At 36.4% G+C, this 21,342-nt stretch overlaps 1 non-coding gene across 1 annotated transcript; it reads left to right on the top strand.

Moving 5' to 3' along the window:
- The first annotated feature begins 8,970 nt into the window (after positions 1–8,970).
- Positions 8,971–9,074, top strand: LOC112095486. Its single transcript, XR_002903860.1, has one exon. It is a non-coding gene; the product is annotated as a small nucleolar RNA R71 (small nucleolar RNA).
- The last annotated feature ends 12,268 nt before the right edge of the window (positions 9,075–21,342 follow it).

Raw genomic sequence — 21,342 nt, 5'->3', positions numbered from 1 at the left:
AGAATTTTGGGCTTTTATTGAACTTAATATTGATTAGGAGAAGGCATAAGAACATGTCACAAAAGAAGCCCACAATTAACCATTTGATTTGATCAAAACGAGATTAATTAATTAAAAACAAAATTAATTAATTTAGCTATTTATTTATTCAAAATAATTTGATTAAATAAATTATTGAAGTGATAAGATCACATTCAATAAATAATGACTTAGTGGGTGGGTCTAGGACATGATAATATTTGGTGCCATTATTGAAAAGATAATAGTGGTTTTATTTGGTGGAATGAATCATCATGAGCTAGCATTCATGTTTCTTCATTATCTCTCTCATTTCCAAACGATATTTGGTGATTCCAAATCCTATGAACTGCTAGAATATTTCTAAGTGTGGAATGATTAGAGGCATCACAATTGGGGTACTTTAAGGATCTCAAATCATGGCAAAACAGAAGTTGTTTGTGCAGTGGTCTATTTCCTGGATAGTGTTCATACCTTACTGTTTTCAGTCATTTTCTCCTACCTCACGAAGTCGTTTCTAAAAGTACTAGTGAGATAAACAAACTTCAATCTTTCCTCTTGATTTTCATTTTTGAATGAAGTCGATCCAAGGTTTCTAGAAATTCTGCCATCCATTTTAATTTTACTGCACAAAAGTTACATTTTCAGGAACCTTATGAACAAATGTTGTCCCACATTAGGATGGGAGGAAATGGCATAGAGTGACTTCTTTACCTTTATATGTACTATTTGGGCAGGTATATAATGTGATCGTACTTCCTTTACTATCTTTCTATTTTATCTAACGAGTTACATGTGTGGAAGAAGGAAAAGTAATTGAGAAACTAGGGTTTGTTGATTCTTTAGTAACTTTTCTTTGATTTCCTTTGGTTTTACAGGATTTTTTTAGTACGTTTAGTGGGTTTAATTTACAATTTGCTTGCTATAAACAAGATCATTAAGGATGTGTGCTAATCTTGTTTTGTAGCAATTCATGTAAGCTATTCCCTTTGTTTGGTAGAATGAAAATAATTGTTCTTCTTACTTCTCACTAGATCCCTTTGGAGTAACGATCAAACTCTCCTTAGTTTGTGTTGGCTACCTGTTGAGTGTTAGAAAGTGTATATTTATAAAGGAGAAAATAATCATTTTACACTTCAAGTCTCACTGACATCTCTACTTTTATATATTTAAGTCCCTTGTGATTTAATTATGTGTGTTTTATTTTAATTAAGTATTTTAGAGGAATCATAGTCATTTCATAATAAACGAGAGATCAGATAGAAAAATGGACAGCAATTTTGAACTCAGGACAGTCGAAAACCTTAAGAGGAGAATAAAAGAGTAAACAACACTGTTAATATGTATGGTATTGTTCATATATACGGTACTGTTCACGACATTGTTCACATATACAGCCTGATGACATGGCGTTGACTGATGACATGGCATTGACCGATGACGTGGCACCGACCAATGACATGGTAGCATTCGATTGGACGAATGATGAGGCATTGACTGCTTATGTGGGATTGACCGATGATGTGTCACGATCCTATTGGATTAAAATGTTGATGTGGTGTTGACCGGTAACGTGGCAGTATGTTAGTGGACCAAGAAACGTGCGTACGATACATGCATTACACAGAATGACATCCCTGATGATGTGTTCTATCCAATCAGAACTTGTCACGTGGCGCAATCCTGAGCGTCCAAATTGTTTTAATCCGATGACTATGATTTACTCATTGTATCTATAAAAAGGGGGCTCTCCTCCCTAATTTGACACCCCTGAATTCATTTTTGAGCTCTATTTCCTGTAATTCCTTCTCCATCTTGTATTTTCTACATAATTTAATAAATTCATATTTTATCACTAGTTCAATTATGAGTAGCTAATTTTCTTCCAAACTTGGGTTGAAGGTGAAGTCTCAACATGTTCTATGAGCTTAATTTGATAACTTTACTTTCTCTTCCCCTCTAATATCTGTGGATGTTTTGACTTTTTGTCGACATATAGTAATAATCTTGTCTAGACGTAGTACAAGGTTATTACTATTTGGCACGATAAGCTCTTAGCACCATATTTATTTGAGTGTGGTTCATAAGGAGTGGAAATCTCCCTCATGATTTAATTGGTATTAATATGAAATATCTAGCCCATGGAGCATGTTGATGCAGATCCAGATACCTAAGCACTTCAATTATAATAATTTCCTCTTTAATTTAATTCCTCCATTCCAATTTAAATTCTAGGATAGTTTAAATTACTTTCACCACAAATCCAACCACCCATTTAGAAAATTAACTCTACACATAATAAAAATATATCTCCTCGTGGGATCGACACTCGTCACCATTAATCTATTCTATAATAGATTAGTGCACTTGTGAGTTCAATAAAATTTGCGCAACACTACTACTGTTATATCTTCTTAGGCATAGTTCATTTTGTCTTACTAAAGAAGCTAATATCATTAACCAAATTGGAAAATGAGATTCTAGTCAAGTTATTTGTTATATTGCCCAACATGAGGGCATTTCTTTTTGTTGCTTTCCTCTTATGTCATTGAGAATAATATTTATTGTCAGTTATTCTTGATGTTATTAAGCCAGTTATGATTGGAGTATCTAGTTTACTAAGAATTATTTTATTCACGACAGCTTTATCTCTTGGAGAATTCATCAGTGGGATCACTTCCAGTGCAGAATATTCTAAGTTAACATCGGCACGAGCTTCTTGGAATCCTTTTTTTTTTTTTAAATTTATGAAAGTTCAAGAATTTTTAAGTTCTAGCAAATGAAGTGTTGGGAAAGAGATTAACACAAGCAGCTACAAATTAAGCAAAAACAAAATTCTTTTTCTCTTTGTGTGATTAAAATATGATGTGCACCATAAATAAATAGGTAGAAAAATAATCCAATAAATTCAAAGCAAAAGCCAATCACAAGAGATACAGATTTTTACGTAGAAAACTCAGAGCGAGAAAAACCACGGGACTGCAGTCCGATATAATCTTCCACTATATTAATGGGATTACAACACAAATTCTTCACTAGATAATATTAGAGGCCACTAACATCAAGAATCTCACTATTCTTGACTTACAATAACATCCTAATAACCGTCTTTCTAAAAAATGGGTATCTCAAATAATAGCCAAAGAGAGGATAAAATAAAAATCAAGACCAGTAGGATTGTATAGGGCGATGCCAAGAACTTACCCTCAAAATTTGGGAGAAAAAAGAGTTAATTTTGCCTTTTGATCATCTAATTAAAGATTGAAATTACTATTCCCAAATTGGAACCTCCATTGCTTTGTTTCTCTCTCCCGTCGCTTCTTTTCCACGCACACACGCTAGGGCAGCGGCTTTCACTTGTTTTTATAGGCAAATTCATGGTAAATTTCATTTGTCCCCTTCAATGTTTCTTTAATTACTCTATTGCCCAAACTTATTAAACATTAGGCTTATGCCACCCAAATGAGATCAACCCAACAAATCTCCCCCTCCAGATCATGTGGGGGGCACTATCAAGCCTACTTTCTGCATATAATTTTTCAGATTCTCCTTAGGCAATGGCTTTGTCATTATATTTGACATGTTCTCCGTTATGTGTATATTCTCAACTTGCAACTGCTTCTTCTCAAGCACGTCTCGTATCCAATGATACCTCATATCAGTATGCTTGGATTTTCGAATGGTAAGTCAAATTCTTTGCCAAGTGAATGACATTCTGACTGTCACAGTACATAATAAATATCTGTCACAGTACACAATAAATATGTCTTACTTCACACCCAACTCTTGTAGGAAATTCTTCATCCACAAGGTTTCTTTGCAACCTTCTGTTCTTGCAATATACTCTACTTTAGTGGTGGACAAGGCAACACACTGCTGAAGTCTAGACTACCAAGAGACTGCTCCCTCTGTAAAGGTGAGCAAATATCCTGATAGGGAGTTTTTGGAATTAACATCTCCCGCCATATCTGCATCAGTGTATACTTGTAACATAGATTTTTCACCACCAAAATATAAATATTCCTTGGAAGTGCCTCTGAGATATCTGAGAATCCATTTCCCTGCTGTCCAGTGTTCTTTGCCCAGATTGAAGAGAAACCGACTTATTCCACTAATTGCATGAGCAATATCTGGTCTTGTACAAACCATGGCGTACATCAAACTACCAGCTGCTGAAGCATGAGGAACTCATTTCATCTCTTGTTTTTCTTTCTCACTTGTAGGACAATTCTCAGAACTAAGCTTGAAATGGCCTGCAAGTAAAGAACAAATAGATTTTGCTTTGCTCATGTCAAATCTTTCAAGAACTCTTTCAACATATGCTTCTTGAGATAACCATAACTTCCCAACTTTTCTATCGCGTGAAATTTTCATGCCAAGAATCTATTTCATTGCAAAAGACTTACTAAGCTCTCTCTTTAGATTATGAATTCTACTAGTATCTTGCCCAACAATCAACATGTCATCCACATAAAGTAAAAGAATAATAAAATCATTATCACCAAACTTCTTCACAAAAATGCAATGATCACACATTGTCTTACTAAAACCATGATTCTCTATAAAAAAATCAAGCTTCTTGCACCACTGCCTTGGTGCCTGTTTCAGCCCATACAAGCTTTTCTTCAACTTGCACACAAGTTCTTCTTTGCCTTTGACACTGAATCCTTTAGGTTGCTCCATGTATATTTCTTCTTCTAAGTCACCGTGCAAGAAAGCTGTCTTTACATCAAGCTATTCAATCTTCAAATTTAAGCTAGCTGCTAATCCCAGAACAACTCGAATAGAAGACATCTTCACCTCAGGAGAAAATATTTCTTCAAAATCAATACATTTCTTTTGACCGAAACCCTTCACAACCAATCTAGCCTTATATTGCTATTGTGAGTTGTTTTCAGTCTTCAACTTATAAACCTACTTTTTATTTAGTGCCTTCTTTCCCGTAGGCAATTTTACTAGGTCATAAGTGTGGTTCTCATTCAAAGGTTTCATCTCCTCTTCCATGGCTTTAATCTACTTATTTTTATGTTGATGAGACATGGCTTATTCAAAACATTATGGCTCTCCATCTGTAAGCATCGCATACTCATCTGGCAGATATCTGGTGGAAGGTCGTCGTTCTCTAGTAGATCTTCTCAATTCTTGCTCAATTGGTGGTGTAGGTGGTTTTGGAGGTGCTTGCTTAATTGGTTCGATGGACCATTATTATTATCCTCTCCAGGTCCCTCATGATCATCATGAACTGTAGGTGGAGAAACTGAAGTTGGAATAATATAAATCTTTAGAGATGACTGAGACTCGTCACTCTTCTCTGCAACGCTAACTATATGATCTTCAACGAACACAACATTTCTACTTTTAATCAATTTCTTTGCCATTGGATCCCATAATCTGTACCAAAATTCTTCATGCCTATAGCCTAAGAAAATACATTCCTTGGCTTTATCACCAATCTTCGATCTCTCATCTTTAGGTATGTGAACATATGCTCTACAACCAAACACTCTCAAGTGTTTATAAGAAATAATTTTCCCAGTCCAAACTCTCTCAGGTACATCACCATCTAATGGAGCTGAAGGAGAAATTTTAATCAAGTCAACTGTAGTATGCATAGCCTCTGCCCAGAAAGATTTATAAAGCTTGGCATAAGAAAGCATACACCTGGCCTTCTCGTCAATTGTTATGTTCATCCTTTCTGCAACAACATTCTGTTGTGGGATTTTTAGTACAATCTTCTTAAGTCTAATTCCATGGGATTTGCAATATTGCTCAAATGGCCCTTTGTACTCACCACCATTATCTGCCGTGACGCATTTTAATTTTCTTTCTGCCCTCTCTCAATATAAACATGGAAGAACTTAAATATATCAAGCACATGGTCTTTAGATTTCAAAGCAACCCACACTTTTTTAGAACAGACATTAATAAAAGTCACAAATAACGTGCACCTCTTATTGATCTACTTTGCATCATGCAAACATCATTATGAATCAAATCAATGATTTCTGACTTTCTAGATGGAGAAAAACTTTTAAAAGCTACTATGTGTGTCTTTCCAACTAAGCAATGAATACAAGTCTTGAGGGACATACCTGCGAAGTTGGGTAGAAATCCTTTTCTAGCAAGAGTTTCCAACCCTTTCTTACCAATATGACCAAGCCTTTTATGCCATGTCTCAATGTCAGAATCTTTTACAGCCACATTCACATCTTTTTTCTTGATCTTGGCTTTTAACACATAGAGGGTGTTTACTTTTCTCTCATTATCTAACACTAGGGAGCCTTTGGTAAGCTTCTATTTTGTTTCACCAAATTGGTTGGTATAACCATCATCATCAAGCTTGCCTGTAGAGATTAAATTAAGGCGAATATCTGGTACATGTCTGACATCTTTAAGCAACAATTTACAGCAAATGCTGGTTTCCAAGCAAATATCTCCTATGGCCACAATCTTGAATGCCCCCTCATTTCCCATCCGAACATGGCTATAATCATCGTTAATATAGGATGTAAAGTAATCAAGATGTGCAGTAACATAGAATGAAGCACCCGAATCAATCACCCAATCCTTGGTATGGCGAGTGAGATTTATTGAGCTCTCATCATAAACAATACCCAAATCACCATCAACAATAGCCGCAATGTTCTCTTTGTCATTTTTCTAATCATCACCATTTTCTTTTGCCTGTTCGTTTTTCCACAATCTACATTTCCTTTTAACTTGACCCATTTTCTGACAATGAAAGCACTCGAGGTTTCTCATTTAGGACTTAGATCTCCCTATAGGTTTATCATTATTCTGCTGGTGGGAATTTCTGCTTTGGCTCCTACCTCGCCTTTTTTGTTTTTCTGAAACCAGTGCATCTGACTCAGAGGGAACTGCTTCAACACTCTTTCTTGTAGATTCTTTATTCCGCAGTCTATCTGTAACCATATCCAAAGTTAATTTCCCATTCCGCGCTGAATTATTCACTGACACCACTATTGTCTCCCAACTGTCAGACAAAGAACTAAGTAACAACAATACTTGTAACTCATTATCTAAATTAATTTTCATAATTGATCAACTGAACCCTGAAACTCACTAGTGTGTTCAGTTATACTATGTCCCTCCTTGTATTTTAAGTAAACAAGCATGTTCTTTAAATTGGCTTTATTCTGTGCTGTCGACTGCTTATAAATTGTTTCCAATTTCCTTCAAAGAACATCAGCCCTGGATTCATTCTCTACATGATGGTATACACTTTGATCAATCCAAGATCTAATAGTACCCATGGCCTTCTGGTTTAATTGAGCCAATTTTTTATCATCTAAATCGGCGGGTTTAGCTTCTTTGCCTTCAATGGGTTTATGCTTCCATCCTAGACTTCAAAATACCATAATTCTATGATTTTAATTTAATTATGCATGTCGAGGACTCCTCCATTTCAACCACATAAGTAATAAAAATACAAAACTTGAAGCTCTGATACCACCCTGTTAGGAAAAGGATTAACACAAGCAGCTATAAATTAAGCAGAAACAAAACTCTTTCCCTCTTTATGTAATTAAAATAAGGTGTGCACCACAAATAAATAGGCAGAAAAATAAACCAATAAACCAATAAATCCAAAGTTTCACAAATACAGAGTACGGCAACAAATTTACACTAGCTCCTAAATCCGACAAAGCATTCTCAATTGTGTGGTTTCCTATACTACATGAGATAGTAGGGGAGCCTGGGTCTTTGTATTTTAGAGGAATTTTATGTTGGAGTATAGAACTAACGTTTTCTGTTAAAAATGCATTCTTTTGAACATGAATATTTCTCTTTTTAGTACAAAGGTCTTTAAGAAACTTGGCATAAGATGGAACTTGCTTTATAACATCAAGTAAAGGGATGTTAACACTTACTTGTTTGAAGATTTTAAGAATCTCACCTGTGGATTTTCCCTTCTTTCCTTTAGCTAACTTCTGAAGAAATGGAGCTTTGGGAACATATTCTCGTGGGTTGGTTTCTTCTTTCTCTTCCGATGATGAGTCCTCAACATACACAGGTACAATTTGATTTTCTTTTGTCACTGACATCTCCACTTTGTTGTGGACTTCTTTTCCTTTTCGCAAGGTCATGACTGCTTTGACCTCTCCATGCTGCTATGGTGAACTAGTACTTGCTTCATGTACTCCTTTAGGATTATGCACTGGTTAACTTGGAAATTTACCTTTCTCAACAGTTATTGCCAAGGTCTGAACTGAAGAAGGAAGTTGTCCCACCATCTTCTTGAGGCTTAAAACTGATTGGGCTTGTGAGTTGAAGCCTGCTCTCAACTCATTTAGTAGTCCATCAATGGTGCGATTTTGTTGCTCAATCGTAGAGTGAGTAAGATTCTTGAGATTCTGGAATGAATCCTCCCATGGTCTGGGTTGAGAGTAGTTCTGGTTCTAATTGTATAGTCTAAATAGTGGCTGAAAGGCTTGAGGAATTTGAGGAATTGGTTGCATTGGTGGAGCTGGAGCTGTTGGTCCATTCTATTGGAATCCTTGAGACCATGAAACATTGGGGTGGTCTCTCCATCCAGGGTTATATGTGTTGGAGTATGGGTTGTAATTTGATGGTTTTCTCATTACACCTATGACATTGGCTTGATCTGGGTATGAGTCATGGTCATGTGGCTTTGTTGATTTAGCAGTCGATAACGATGCTATTTGTCGAGAGAGACCTTCAATTATCGCTTTGACTTCTTTAATTTCTGAACTTGACTCGCCAATGTGAACCTCATTTACTCCCTTAATTCTTTTAGTGTTCCTGAGCGATTGACTCCGTTGTTGGAAATTATCCGCATGTCCCTGGAAGAATTCCCAAATCTCTGATGCACTTTTTGACATTAGCTTTCCTCCACTTGTTGCCATTAGCCATTCTTGCACATTCGACAATAATCCCTCTAAAAAGTATTGGCATTGGTGCCATTTCTCGTACCCATGATGTGGACACTTCAAGAGTAGCCCATTGAATCGCTCCTATGTTTCAAAAAACTGCTCGTCTTCTCTTTGGGTAAACTCTGAGATTTCCCTGCGAATAACATTGGTTTTATGCACTGGGGAATATTTATTCAAAAATTTTGTTACCATTTATTCCTATGATGTAATGCTATTAGCAGGCAATGTATTGAGCCATGAACGAGCTCTATCCTTTAAAGAAAATGAGAATAGTCTAATTTTAACATCATCATCTGAAAAATTCTCATATCTAAATGTTTGACAAAGAGCATGAAAATCATTTAAATGATTATACGGGTCCTCATTTTCTAGGCCATAGAATGTTGGGAGACAATTTAGCACACTAGGTTTTAACTCAAAACTCCTAGCAGCTGCATTTGGGTATCTTATGTATGATGTGCTCAAATTAGCTAAAGGACTGAAGTAATCCTTAAATGGCCTCTCCTGTGGTTGCAAATCCATTTTATTTTTAACTTGTTTGTGTGTGCGAAGTGTTTTCTCAAGTTCAAGGTCTATAGGTTCAAGATTAAGTAATAATGACATTCGACCATGCATGCAAAACAAATAAAATAAAAATAAAGATGGGAACACAACAAATAAAAATAAAGAAGATGGGGAAATTATGATACTAACCTTATTACGCTGTTACAACCTTACTATAAAAATACACTAAAAAAAATATATGAAATAAATTAACTAAAAATTAAAGTAATAAGATAAACAAAAATTACAAAGAAAAATAAATTGAAAATTAAATTACAAAATTTTAAAGAAGAGAAAAAGAAAAGAAATACTAACCTTTAAATGTAAATTCACCTTTTTTTCTTTTTTTTTAAAAAAATACAAGAAAACAATTAAATGGAATTATTCACAAAAATTAATTCTATGAATTAAAATTACTTACCTCCCCGTCAACGACGCCAAAAACTTGTTGTGCAAATTTTAATGTACTCGCAAGCACACGAATCTATTGTAGAATAGACTAATGGTGATGAGTATCGATCCCATGAGGAGGTAGATTTTAATTGTATGTAGAATTAATTTTGTAAATGAGTGGTTGGATTTGTGGTGAAAATGATTTGAATTATCCTAAAATTGGAATTGAAATGGCGAGAATAAATTCTAAAATTGGAATTGAAATGGCGAGAATAAATTAAAGAGAAATCTATTGAGATGACGTACTTGGATATCTGGATCCGTATCAACATGCATCATGGGCTAAATAATCCTTATTAATACCAATTAAATTATGAGGGGGGAATCCACACCTCATGAACCACACTCTAATAAATATGGTGCTAAGGGCTTATCGTGCCAAATAACAATAACCTTGTACTAGGGGGCCGGTGAAACCAAGGCGGTACTAGACAAGATTAGTATTATTTGTCGACGAGAAGTCAAAACATCTACAAAAATTAGAGGGGAAGAGAAAGTAAATTTACCAAATAAAGCCCATGACACATGTTGAGACTTCACCTTCAACCCAAGCTTGCAAGAAAATTAGCTACTCATAATTGAACTAGGGGCAAAATAAGAATTTATTAAAATACGTAGAAAATACAAGATGGAGAAGGAATTACAGAAAATGGATCCCAAAAATGGATTCAGAGATATCAAATTAGGGGGGGAGACCCCCTTTTTTATAGATACATGGAGTAAATCATGGCCATCGGATTAAAAACAGTTTGGACGCTCAGGATTGCGCCACGTCATCAGTCAACAGTACGCGGTTTGACCACGTGGATGAACAGTAACACGGTTTGACCCGGCTTTGAACAGTAACGCGGTTTGGTTGAAAATAATCCTGTGTAATACATGTACCGTATGCGCAAGTTTTGGTCCACTAATATGCTGCCACGTCACCATTAACAGTTTATAAGAATTTTAGACCAAGAGGATCATAACACCTCATCAGTCAATGCCACATCATCGGTCAATGCCACGTCATTGATCTGTCTATGTGAACAGTATCGTGAACAATAACGTAGATAGTACCGTACATGTGAATAGTACCGTACATGTGAACAATGTCATTTTTCCTTTTATGATCCTCCTAAGGTTTTCAACCGTCCTGAGTTCAAAAGTGACGTCTGTTTTGCCGTTTAATCTCTCGTTTATTGTGAAATGACCATGATGCCCCTAAAATACATAAAATACTTAATTAAAATAAAACACACGGAATTAAATCAAAAGAAGGTTAAATACATAAAAGTAAGGGTGTTAGTTGTTGTGCAAATTTTAATGTACTCGCAAGCGCACGAATCTATTGTAGTATAGACTAATGGTGACGAGTGTCGATCCCACGAGGAGGTGGATTTTAATTATATATAGAATTAATTTTGTAAATGGGTAGTTGGATTTATGGGGGAAATGATTTGGAATATGCTAATACTTAAATTAAAATGGCGAGAATAAATTCTAAAATTGGAATTGCAATGGAGAGAATAAATTGAAGAGAAAATCTATTAAATTGACGTACTTGGGTATCTGGATCCGTATCAACATGCATCATGGGCTAAATAATCCGTATTAATGCCAATTAAATCATGAGGGGGGAATCCACACCTCATGAACCACGCTCTAATCAATATGGTGCTAAGGGCTTATCGTGCCAAATAATAATAACCTTATACTAGAGAGCCGGTGTAACCAAGGCGGTATCTAGACAAGATTAGTATTATTTGTCGACGAGAAGTCAAAACATCCACAAAAATTAGAGGGGAAGAGAAAGTAAATTTACCAAATTAAGCCCATGACACATGTTGAGACTTCACCTTCAACCCAAGCTTGAAAGAAAATTAGCCACTCATAATTGAACTAGGGGCAAAATGGAAATTTATTAAAATACGAAGAAAATACAAGATGGAGAAGGAATTACAGAAAATGGATCCCAAAAATGGATTCAGAGATATCAAATTAGGGGGGGGAGGCCCCCTTTTTATAGATACATGGAGTAAATCATGGCCATCGGATTAAAAACAGTTTGGACGCTCAGGATTGCGCCACGTCATCAGTCAACAGTCCACGGTTTGACCACGCGGATGAACAGTAACACGGTTTGACCCGACTTTGAACAGTAACGCGGTTTGACCCGGATGAACAGTAACGCGGTTTGGTTGAAAATAATCCTGTGTGATGCATGCACCGTACGCGAGATTTTTCGTCCACTGATATGCTGCCACGTCACCATCAACAGTACATAAGAATTTTAGTCCAACAGGATCGTGACACCTCATCAGTCAATGCCACATCATCGGTCAATGCCACGTCATCATCTGTCTATGTGAACAGTGTCGTGAACAGTAACGTATACAGTACCGTACACGTGAATAGTACCGTACATGTGAATAGTGCCATTTTTCCTTTTATGCTCCTCCTAAGGTTTTCGACCGTCCTGAGTTCAAAAGTGATGTCCGTTTTGCCGTCTGATCTCTCCTTTATTGTGAAATGACTATAATGCCCCTAAAATACATAAAATACTTAATTAAAATAAAACACATGTAATTAAATCACAAGAAGGTTAAATATATAAAAGTAAGGGTTGTTAGTAAGACTTAAAATGTAAAATGACGGTTTTCTCCTTTATAAATATGCATTTTCTAACACTCAACACACCCCCCAACCAGCTTATTGCTAGTCCCTAGCAAATGAAGCGAAAACAAAATTCAAATTCAAAATAATTTTTTTTTTTGTTTTAATAGAAACACTCGTATTTATTCCATCAGATTAATGATAGCAATCAAATAAAAGTATAAGCATTATCTCCAGTCTAAAGCAACATCACACCCACATCAACCATCCACATGAATTAGCCCAGTAGACTTTGTTTTAGCTACTCTCAAGAATGACATGTCAAACCCCAAAATCTCATTGGAAGTAGTGACACTCTCACAAATAAATTAATCCCAATAAAAATAGTCACTCCAATGAATGGTAATTGAGAGAGAAAATAATAAAGAAGTGATATCACATGCTCTCACCAAGATGAAATAAATATGCCCTCAGCTTAGAAATAATACGATCTCAAGTCAAATAAAATGTTAGTCAACCCACTTTATTTATCTTTTTTTTTTTTTTAATTATGCATCACTACATCTTTTTAGCCCATATAACTAGCTTCTACTTCAAACTATAGTTCCCTAAAATCAAGAAGGACTTTTATTAGGATGAAACGTAGGCTAGGGACATGGCTAACAAAGAAGGAAAATAAGGAAAACAAAGTGTATGTTTGAGAAAAATGTAGAGAATTTTTTTTTTTTTTTGGAAGTTGCAAGGTGGATTTCACCTATTTTTATTCTTTTGAAACAACAACTTTTGTTTTTGTTTTTGTTTTTTTTTTTGCTTTTATTTGGCATAACTTCACTGAACAAAATAATTATTTACATTTTCTCAAACATAAATAGGTGATGGAACTTATAAGATATCAGGTAATACTCCAAATCGGAGTGGGTCAAGATGATAAGTTGACAAAGAAAAGGTTTTTTTTTTTTTAAAGGCTCAAAAGGGTTAACTATGGATATTAAATAAAAGGGATGGCTTGAAAGGCTCAAACGGATCAAAGATGGCCTCTCCATCGTCTTTTAGGGCTCTAAATAATCTTCCATATCTACTAGTTAGATGGGCCTCCAAATGTAGCAACACACTCTTTTTTCTTTTTCTTTTTTTCTTTTTTTTTTATTTTACAATTTTTTTTTTAAGGGTTAACTCAAAAGTAATTTAGAGATCGTGTATAAAATAATAAACTGCTAAGCTGTATAAAGAGTGGGCAAAATGGTTATTCTCCAAAAAAAAATAATAGGCTCAAAAACTCACTTGGTACTTATTATGACATGTTCATTCCTTCAAGCAACTCACATTTGTCTCCGACATCAACATGTAAAGTAACAAACATAGCGTAATATCACTTAAGACCAAAGATAATACAAATACTAAAATTTGAAATTAATCATGTCATCCAATGTTAAAACAAATCACACATTTTTTTTTTTAAAACATCATTCTACCCCCCAACCTATTCTAAACATGAAAGGAAAATATGCATGCAGAAATGCGAAAATGATGTATAAAAACTAATTAGAAAAGTTACACGTAAAATGATAGAAAACGAAAATGATTTTTTTTTTTAAAAAAGAAGATGCGTTTCTAGAGGAACTACACTCCATATTCAGCCATCTTCGACTCAAAAGTTGGAAAATGTATATTTATAGAGGAGAAATTAAAGAAGAAAAATAAACATAAACACATAATAAAGAAAAAGAAAATGTCTGAATTTTTTTTTTGAATTTTTTTTTTCAAACAATGAAGATGCGTTTCTAGAGTAACTACACTCCATATTCAGCCATCTTCAACACAAAAAGTTAGCAACAGTTAGTTTCTACAACAAAAAATTAGTAAAAACTTAACCAAAATTCCACAATTGTCGACTATTCCCTCCCCCCAACTAGAACGAAACATTGTCCTCAATGTTTGAAATGAAAGAAGTAGAGTTTAGAAGACATCACCTGGGTGGTGCAACACAGAAGAAAATATTTACAGGCGGAGAGTTAAATCTAATTTGTACTTCTTACTGCGGCTACTGTTACCATCATTATTTGGACGCTCCAACACAAAGGTCCAGGGGTCTGGCTCCGGTCGATAAGCTTGTAACATATCAAGTAGCTCATTAGCAGTGTGAGCACAAATAAAGAGTTTTTTCGCATTAGAGGGAATGAAATAGTTTTTTATTGCATGGTTAAGAAATGCGATAAAGCCATCATAAAAGTTATTGACATTTAACAAACCGATGGGTTTCTGGTGAATGTGTAGATGGGCCCAAGATGCTAGTGTCATAAGTGCCTCTAGTGTTGCAAGATCTCCTGGAAGGAAAATAAAAGCATCAGCATAATTAAGCATTTCAGTTATTCTTTCTTGCATACCTGAGACGACTAACTCTTCTCCAGTTGATGAGTCAGACGAACTGCCCAATGGTTTTAGGACTCTTGGGATGATGCCTAACACTTGACTTCCTCTGATAAAAGCTGCTTCTGAGACCATTTTTGATAACCCTCGATTACCTCCTCCATACACCAAGTGTAATTTTCTCGCTGCTATGCTTCGACCAAGATCTATGGCTGCCTCAACGAACTCTTTATGTTTGCCATAGGTAAATCCAGAAAGCACACAAATGTTCTTGAATTGTCTATTGGGAGTAGCTGCCATTGTGATACTTCTCGAAAACAATTTGTGAGTGCTTGACAAAAAAGAAATCACATTTAAGAATCTCGGTGATAGTGGGTCATGGTTGTGTATGAGGTAATATGTTAGTGTCAAATAACGCGTAAAGCACGTGGCTCGCAAGTCAAAAAGAAAACAGTAAAAAGGAAAAAGCAAACAGTAATAAAATTATTAAAGACAATAATGCAAACAATAAGACAATAGTGAAATAAAATAACAATAAAGTAAAAGGATATTTACAGGTAGTTGCGACTGTGGCTCACATCTTCCTCTGGTTTTACGTCCAGAAACGGCTTGAACGCCCTCTATGGGTCGATGATAGGCTTCCTATTCAGTTTTCTTATAAACTGGCAAACAGGGTCGTTTATAGTCAGATTCCCGAGACTATATCGTGCATGCTCTTTCTGGAATAATGGCCATAACTGGAGAATCGCTCCTTGCACATATCCACTGGGATGCGTTTCAAGAGACAAAAGGATATCATCCAATGCCTCCTTATTCAAGCCATCCCTAATGAATTGAATCTTATCTTCCCTGTTATCAGACACCATTCCTAAAGAACATGGGTTTTTATTGCAACTCATTCTGGCACACTTATGACAAGCAACAGAAATTCTTCGAGCTCGTCGTTTTCTTGCATAATTTCCTTTACCACAACCAGGCATGAATGCAATAAATTTTGGAGGTAACTCACCTGCCGATCGTACTTTAGCCTCGATTAACCAACGGATGTCAGCAGGTATGTTATTCCTCATGAGTAATCGCATGCGTTCGGACCGAGCTTTATAGATCGTAAGGAGGGCATTCTGAGGAAGTGAAGGGAATCGCTTGTGAAGCTTCGCTAGAATCTCGTTTCTGTCCATACCTTCGCCTCAGAATATCAGTTATTATGGGAAACTGAAGTAACCGACTTGATTGTCACGGAGTACCGTTATCCGCCACTTCACCGGGGTAACAAACTAAAGCACACAAATAGAAAAACAAATTAAAACACACAAAGAAAATTAAAATCGTCCTCTTATTGAATTTACCTCAAGCTCCAACTGGATGTCGTAAACACTTCTCTCAATGTCTCTGAGTTGGTGTTCTAAACCCTCAACATAGGCTACTAACTCTGGTGGTTGTAGAGCCCAAATGCGATGTGTTTTACAAAATTGAATCTGCTTTTTGAGATGAGTTTTGACACGTTGAAGTGGTTTAAGAATGTTCAGGAGGAACGGTCTAAGTATGGTACTCATGATTAACAATGATAAGAAAAAAAAAACTTAATGGTAAAACAAACACACTTATGCAAAAACAATTTCAATTAGCAAAAGAATAATAATAAAAAGAAAGAAAGAAAAATCAAATCAACGAAAAGAAAAAAAAAAAAATCAATTCAAATTTGGTGGGTCACTCAAATTTATTTCGGTGTCTTCTTCATGTGGTTGGTACTCTAGATATGGCTTTAATCTTTGACCATTAACTTTAAACGTGACACCATTCTTTGGGTCTTTAATTTCAATTGCCCCATGTGGAAAAACAGTATGAACAATAAATGGGCCAGACCAACGAGAGCGTAACTTACCTGGGAATAGGTGCAAGCGAGAATTGAATAAAAGCACTTTCTGACCTGGAGTGAACGATTTTCTCATAATTTGCTTATCATGGAAGACTTTCATTCGTTGCTTGTAAATCTTGGCGTTTTCGTATGCATCATTGCGAATTTCTTCAAGTTCTGCCAGCTGTAATCTTCTTTCTGAGCTGGCTTGCTGCATGTCAAAATTGAATTTCTTGATGGCCCAATATGCACGATGCTCGAGTTCCACAGGTAGGTGGCAAGCTTTTCCATACACTAGCCTGTAGGGTGACATCCCAATCGGGGTCTTGAAAGCCGTTCTATATGCCCATAATGCATCATCAAGTCTTAATGACCAATCTTTTCTGTCTGGCCTCACCGTCTTTTCTAATATGTGCTTTATTTCTCGATTGGATATCTCAACTTGGCCACTGGTTTGCGGATGATACGGGGTTGCCACTTTGTGTGTGATTGAATACTTTGTCAAAAGTGCTTTGAATGCTTTGTTACAAAAGTGGGCACCACCATCACTGATTATTGCTCGAGGGAATCCAAAGCGTGAGACAATGTTGTTTTTCAAAAATCCTATCACCACCTTGTGATCATTGGTTCTACATGGAATTGCTTCTACCCATTTTGAGACGTAGTCAACACCAACCAATATGTATTGATGGCCAAAAGAAGGGGGAAAGGGTCCCATGAAGTCGATACCCCATACGTCAAAAATCTCAACCACTAAAATTGGATTTAGTGGCATCATGTTCCTTCGTGTAATGCTCCCCATTCGTTGACACCTATCACATGAAGAACAAAAAGTGTAAGCGTCTCGAAATAGTATTGGCCAATAGAAACCACATTGTAAAACTTTAGTCGCTGTTTTCTTAGCACTGAAATGGCGTCCACAAGCTTGTTCATGGCAGAATGAAAGGATATTATGAATTTCATTTTCTGGGACACATCGTCTAACAATTTGGTCTGCACAATACTTGAACAAATACGGGTCATCCCAAAAGAAATTCTTTATTTCCGCAAAGAATTTGATCTTGTCTTGCTTGGTCCAATGCTCTGGAAGTTTACCTGTAACAAGATAATTAACTATATCAGCATACCAAGGTAATACTTCCACACTCATTAATTGTTCATCTGGAAATGACTCATTTAATGGTAATTGTTCTATTATTGTGTCAAAATGGAGACGAGAGAGATGGTCCGCCACAACATTTTCTGACCCTTTCTTATCTTTGAATTCCAAGTCAAATTCCTGCAAAAGTAACACCCAACGAATTAGTCTAGCTTTTGCATCTTTCTTTGTGAGAAGATATTTAAGAGCAGCATGATCTGTGAACACAATTATTTTACAACCAATGAGATAAGATCGAAATTTTTCTAATGCAAACACTACTGCTAGCATTTCTTTTTCAGTAGTTGAATAGTTCAACTGTGCATCATTTAATGTCATACTAGCATAGTAAATAACATGGGGAATTCGATCAACTCTTTGTCCTAATACTGCTCCTACTGCATAATCAGATGTATCACACATGAGCTCAAATGGTAATTTCCAGTTCGGGGCCTGAATGATGGGTGATGATGTCAACAACTGTTTTAATTTTTCAAATGCCATAAGACATGAATCATTAAAGATAAAAGGTACATCCTTAGCAAGTAAATTACATAAGGGTCTAGAAACTTTGCTAAAATCTTTAATGAAACGTCTATAGAAACCAGCATGCCCAAGGAAAGATCTTACTTCTCTGACTGTTTTGGGTGGAGGAAGATTAGAAATGAGATCCACCTTGGCTTTGTCAACCTCAATACCTTTACTCGAAATGATGTGACCGAGAACAATACCTTGTTTTACCATAAAATGGCATTTCTCCCAATTTAAGACCAAGTTCTTCTCGATACATCTCTGCAGAACTAGTGTTAGATGATGTAAACATTGATCAAATGAATCACCAAAGACAGAAAAGTCATCCATAAAGACTTTAAGAAATCGTTCAACCATATCAGAAAAAATGCTTAGCATGCATCGTTGAAATGTAGCAGGTGCATTACATAATCCAAATGGCATTCTCCTATATGCAAATGTGCCAAAAGGGCAAGTGAAAGTAGTTTTCTCTTGATCTTTTGGTGCTATGGGAATCTGATTATATCCTGAGTAGCCATCTAGAAAGCAATAAAATTCATGGCCTACTAATCTATCAAGCATTTGATCAATAAATGGTAAAGGAAAATGGTCTTTACGTGTGACAGAATTCAACTTTCTATAATCAATGCATACACGCCATCCTGTAGTTACTCTAGTGGGTATCAATTCATTATCAGCATTCGTAACTACTGTGACTCCTGACTTTTTGGGGACAACTTGTACAGGACTGACCCATGAACTATCAGAAATGGGGTAAATGATACCTGCATCTAATAGCTTAAGGACTTCAGTTCTAACCACTTCTTTCATATTAGGATTTAACCGACGTTGCATTTCCCTAGTAGATTTAGCATTTTCATCAAGGTGAATGTAATGCATGCAGTCTACTGGGTTTATACCTTTTATGTCTGCTATGGTCCATCCTAATGCCCCTTTGTGCTCTTTCAAAACATCTAACAACTTACCTTTTTGTTCGTCATTGAGGGATGATGAGATGATTACCGGTAGAGTACTTTCTTCTCCCAAAATCGCATATTCCAAAGTGTTGGGCAATGGTTTGAGCTCGAGTTTCGGTGGTGATTCTGATGATGGAATGAGTTGCTTCTCTGATGGTGCTAGTTGCTCAACTCTTGACTTCCATTTATTAGTGTCCATAGATGGTGTTGAGTCAAGCAGGGCATTGACCTCATCGACCGATCTGTCAATATCAAAATCCAAACCAAAGTGAGTTAAACATGTTTGTAAAGGATCACTAAGGTTTGAAAGAAAAGTGTCATCAACTATTGTTTCAATTAAATCCACATCAACAATTCCATCATCTGCACTATAAGGTTGTTTGGCAATGTTGAAAATGTTTAGCTCCATAGTCATGTTGCCGAAGGACAACTGCATATTTCCAGTCCTGCATTGAATGTGAGCATCCGCAGTTGCCAAGAAAGGTCGGCCTAGAATAATGGGGATGTGCTTCCTTGAATCCTGTATTGGTTGAGTGTCAATTACAATGAAATCAACAGGAAAATAAAACTTGTCTACCTGGATAAGCACGTCCTCCACAATACCGCGAGGTATTTTTGTGGACCGATCTGCAAGCTGTAACACCACTGGAGTTGGGTGTAATTCTCCAAGTCCAAGTTTCACGAATACAGAGTAAGGCAAAAGATTTACACTAGCTCCTAAATCCAACAAAGCATTCTCAATTGTGTGGTTCCTTATACTACATGAGATAGTGGGGGAGCCAGGGTCTTTGCATTTTAAAGGAATTTTATGTTGGAGTATAGAACTAACGTTTTCTGTTAAAAATGCCTTCTTTTGAACATGCATGTTTCTCTTTTTAGTACAAAGGTCTTTAAGAAACTTGGCATAAGATGGAACTTGTTTAATAGCATCAAGTAAAGGGATGTTAACACTTACCTGTTTGAAGATTTCAAGAATCTCACATGTGGATTTTCCCTTCTTTCCTTTAGCTAACCTTTGAGGAAATGGAGCTTTGGGAACGTATTCTCGTGGGTTAGTTTCTTATTTCTCCTCCGGTGATGAGTCCTCAACATTCACAGGTACAATTTGATTTTCTTTTGTCACCGGCATCTCCACTTTGTTGTCGACTTCCTTTCCTTTTCGCAAGGTCATTACTGCTTTGATCTCTCCATGCTGCTGTGGTGAACTGGTACTTGCTTCCTGTACTCCTTTAGGATTAGGCACTGGTTGACTTGGAAATTTGCCTTTCTCAACGGTCATTGCCAAGGTCTGAACTGAAGAAGCAAGTTGTCCCACCATCTTCTCGAGGCTTGAAACCGATTGAGCTTGTGAGTTGAAGCCTGCTCTCAACTCATTTCGTAGTCCATCAATGGTGCGGTTCTGTTGCTCAATCGTGGAGTGAGTAAGATTCTTAAGATTCTGGAATGAATCCTCCCATGGTCTGGGCTGAGAGTAATTCTGGTTCTGATTGTATGGTCTAAATGGTGGCTGAGAGGCTTGAGGATTTTGTGGAATTGGTTGCATTGGTGGAGCTGGAGCTGCTGGTCCATTCTGTTGGAATCCTTGAGACCATGAAAAATTGGGGTGGTCTCTCCATCCAGGATTATATGTGTTGGAGTATGGGTTGTAATTCGATGGTTTTCTCATTACACCTATGGCATTGGCTTGATCTGAGTATGAGTCCTGGTCATGTGGTTCTGTTGATTTAGCAGTCGATAACGATGCTATTTGTCGAGCAAGACCTTCAACCATCTCCTTGACTTCTTTGATTCCTGAAGTTGATTCGCCAATTTGAACCTCATTCACTCCTTTAATCCTTCTAGTATTCCTGAGTGATCGACTCCGTTGTTGGGAATTGTCCGCTTGTCGCTGGAAGAATTCCCAAATTTCTGACGCACTTTTTGACATTAGCTCTCCTCCACTTGTTGCCATTAGCCATTCTTGCACATTTG

This window comes from Citrus clementina, unplaced genomic scaffold (assembly GCF_000493195.1).
Source record: "Citrus clementina cultivar Clemenules unplaced genomic scaffold, Citrus_clementina_v1.0 scaffold_9, whole genome shotgun sequence".
Classification (NCBI taxonomy): domain Eukaryota; kingdom Viridiplantae; phylum Streptophyta; class Magnoliopsida; order Sapindales; family Rutaceae; genus Citrus; species Citrus x clementina.
This window is presented reverse-complemented; position numbering and strand designations above follow the sequence as displayed.